The following is a 4,249-nucleotide window of genomic DNA, read 5'->3' as shown; positions in this document are numbered from 1 at the left end:
CTGGGCTAATCCCCAAATCTTTAATGGGAAAACAGATCCAATAACATTGGTTTCCCAGCAAATTGGCAAGCAAAAGCTAAAAATGAGAGTTTTTAAATACTGATGAGCAATAGTGTTTAAAAATGAAAATTCCATTGACAAGTCTATTTAAACCACCAAAAGTCAGTAAGGTAGAAAGGAGTTGAGGATAGGACCAAAAGGTAAGAAACGTTTACAAGCCAACTCAGCCACCCTTGGAGCTGGTCCTCCAAGTCTCCCTACAAGATGAAGGCACTGTGTGAACAGTATCACCATGATGAGAGCTCCTTTCGCTATCTGTATTGCCTCTGAATCCTCAGAACATTCCTAGGAGGCATTAGTATAATCCCTATTTTACATCTGAGAAAACAGGCTCAGAGACGTTCAGTATCTCGCCCGAGGAGTCACAGCATGTCGCAGAATTGGAATTTACACCCACGTTGTCTGGCTCCAGTGCAATGTCTTTCCACTAAACCACACCGATGGCCCTTCAGTGGGATACCACCATTTGTTGCACGCCCACCTACCTGTGAGGTCTGGCACGCTGCGGGTGGGAGACCTAGCCTATGCCTTGTCTACACTAGAATCCTTCCTCTGGGCACCTGCCACATGCCAGGCACTGAGTTCGGGGACACGGCGATAAACAAACATACTCAGCACTTTTTTCTTCAGCCTGTTTTGTCCATGGCACTGTGCAGTGGGTAATGACAGGAAACAAACAAGCAAAGGAAAGGAAATTTAGACTTTTGTCACAAAGACAAGGTACACGAAACAATTATTTAGCCATGCCAGGTAGTTTCTGTGCTGGAAAGAGAATTACAGGAAATTTTGAAAATTTGCAGGGAGTGGGCGCCTGGGTGGCTCAGTTGGTTAAGCCACTGCCTTCGGCTCAGGTCATGATCCTGGAGTCCCTGGATAGAGTCCCGCATCGGGCTCCCTGCTCGACAGGGAGCCTGCTTCTCCCTCTGACCCTCCCCCCTCTCATGTGCTCTCTCTGTCTCAAATAAATAAATAAAATCTTTAAAAAAAATTTTTAAAAAAGAAAAAAAAAAAAGAAAATTTGCAGGGAGTGAAACAGTATTTTGGTACTCAACAGAAGGAGAGTGTGGCCTGGTAGAAGGACAACAAGCTCTAGTGAAAGAAAGTTCTAGGTTTGGATCCCTAGGTAAATCATTTCATGTCTCTGAGATTCCTGGTCAGATAAGGATAAGAGATAAAACATGTCAAGTTCCTGGCCCTTGATGAAGAGTACAGTTGACCCTTGAACAACATGGGGCCTAGGGGCACCGACCACCACATAGTCAAAAATCCATATATAATTTTCAACTCCCCAAAAACTTCAGTACTAGAAGCCTTATCAATAACACACAGTTGATTAACACATATTTCATATGTTACATGCCTTATCTACTGTATTTTTACAATAAAATAAGCCAGAGAAAAGAAAATGTTATTAAGAAAATCATAAGAAAAATAAAATACAGTGCTATAAAAAATCCATGTATAAGTGGACACTCACAGTTCAAACTTCTGCTGTTCAAGGGTCAACAGGGGTAGGAAATAAACTGTAGCCAGAAAGATTCCCAGAGGAAAGGAGCTTGGACCAGACCCTTTGGCAGGGTAAGTGGGTTTGGCAGGTGCCTGTGGATGTAAAGAACAGACAGCCTCAAGGAGGGAGGAACTAGTCGGATGCATGTGAGAGTAAGCACTTGGAAATCGCACTCGGCCTCGTGGAATCTGAGCTTCTCTTGACATACCACATGCCATGAGGGGCTCTAATTGCCCCTCTGCAGCCACAGTCCCTGTGGGTCCCTCCTCCAGTGCCTGGCCACTCCAGTGACCTCGCCACTCCACCTCCTCCCTATGACTCTTCAATGATGCCCCTTTGCCAATTCTCCCTGAACAAACAGTTCCGATCCCCAAGAGAGGGACCGTGTTGGCCCTGGTTGGTTGGCATTCACAGGCTGCTGGCACCATTAATTCTCCTTCTTACAGACCAACCCGCTCCAAATAGCTAAAGCCAGGGCTGAGGTCATGGCTACACACCATGGCTGGCTGGCAAAGAGCGGCTTGCGGGAGCTGCGCCGAGCCGGGGGCTTGGGGCAGGGCAGGCAGCTTGAGCAGCTCTGCAGTGCAGTGGGAAGTGGCTAGGCAAGAGGGAGCTGAGGCAGGCCCTCCGGGGTTGGTGAAGGGACGGAGACAGGTGCTAAGGAGCTTAGGTGGGCAGCAGTGGGACGATAGCTGAGGAATACTGCTACCCCCAAGCCCTACTCGTCTTTGCTGTAGGCGCAAGAAAGACTCCTAAGCTCTGTCTCAAGATGAGAAAGGGATCCAGTGAGATCATTTGTAAAGCGCAGCCCTCCCCCTGCTCGTCACCCAGTCGGCCTGTCACTGCTTGCTTACTTAGCTATGGAAAGCCCTTAGAAGTCAGTTCCATCTCCTCATTTGAAAGGACTTTGGGTCGTCCAACCCCACCCCAAGTAATTAGCTGCTTATCCCATCCTACAGACACTAGGATTCCTCTCCTTAGAATGCCCACCCCCCACACTGCCACAGGCCTCTTTTCACTCAACACACACACACACACACACACACAGAGAGGCACCTTCGACATGGCTAATCCTGCTTGTTCAGCTCATGATTCACTGCCTCCTGAGCCTCAGCCTGGGTTAGGGGTTCCTGGACAATCCCATATCCCTCGCCTTTCCTGTCTCACAGCACACTTCACGCACCACATCTGTACGGCCACATGCATGCTTCCCTGGGGATGGAGCAATCAGACGCAGTGCCCGCCTTGGAAGAGCTCAAATGCAAGCAGAGCACTGAAGAACGAGAACAAAGCTAGAGTGTGTTTGGGGAGCACAGAGAAAAAGCCAGTCAGGTGTAACTTTGGCAGGGAAGGGTGAGACTGAGGTGTAATAAGAAAGGCATCCTAGGGGCGCCTGGGTGGCTCAGTCGGTTAAGCGACTGCCTTCGGCTCAGGTCGTGATCCTGGAGTCCCGGGATCGAGTCCCACATCGGGCCCCCTGCTCGGCGGGGAGTCTGTTTCTCCCTCTGACCCTCCCCCCTCTCATGTGCTCTCTCTCTCTCATTCTGTCTCAAATAAATAAATAAAATCTTTAAAAAAATTAAAAAAAAAAAAGGCATCCTAGAGATGTTTAGGAATCAGCTTTACCTGGAAGGATGAATCAGACTCGGACAGGTGGGCACTGGGGCAAGTTCAGGAGCATCACACTGGGAAACATGAAAGTGACCTAGGACCAGGAGTCAGAATCCTCAGCCCTTCCCCTGATTTACTGTGTGACATTGGGCAAGTCACTGCACCTCACTGGGCCTCAGTTTCCCAGAAGTTAAGGGAAGGTGTTGGACTAGATGGTCTCTGATGGTCTTGCTCCTGCTTTCTGCTAGACTTTTATTTTCTCTGATGTTTTTCATTGATTCAGCAAATATTTATTGACCACCTGCTCTGTGGCACTGAGGATACAATGAGGGGACAAAAGAGATGTTTGTGTACAGCTGAGGATGAATGCTGTTGAAGTCAAGCTCTGAGAGTAACAAGGATACCTGCCCATCTGAGGACAAGGAAGGCCCTGTTTCTGGGGGCATTTGAGCTGAGGTCTGAAGGATAAGGCGGGCATATCCCATCCTAGGCAGAGGGAAGAGAATGTACAAAGGGCCAGAGGTGGAGAGGAGGCTCCGCTGAAAGGAGCCCAGTGACGGGGCTGGGGCTGGGCTGGGAGTGGTAGCAGGGACCTGATAACCAAGGGCCTCACAAGCCACAGAAAGGACTTTGAACTCTACCTTAAGAGTAGTGGTAAGGACCCACATTCCAGCCGATGGATCATCTTTTCTCAGACTGGTTTACTTATCTATAAAATAACAATAATAAAGTACCCACTTTATGTGGTATTGAAAGAATCAAATGCATTAATTTGTGTTAAGTGATTAAAACACAACCTGGCAAATAGCAATAACAATACGAATGTTTGCTATCATCCTTATCATCATCTCACCATTATTCATCTGGCTAATTCTCACACATTTCTCAAAATTCAGCATGGAAGCCATCTCTTCTGGAGCTCCTTCCCTGACTTCCCAGATCAGATTATGTACCACTCCCCTGGGCTCCCAAAGTCCCTATGCTTCCCTCCCTCAGCCTGCAGAGTAATTTGCTGTTTACGTCTCTGCCTTCACCCTTAAACTGTAAGCTCATCAAGGGCAAGGACTGTGA

Source organism: Mirounga leonina, unplaced genomic scaffold (genome assembly GCF_011800145.1).
Source record: "Mirounga leonina isolate KUSES-001 unplaced genomic scaffold, KU_Mleo_1.0 Mir_173, whole genome shotgun sequence".
Classification (NCBI taxonomy): Eukaryota; Metazoa; Chordata; class Mammalia; order Carnivora; family Phocidae; genus Mirounga; species Mirounga leonina.
Note: the sequence above shows the minus strand (reverse complement) of the source record.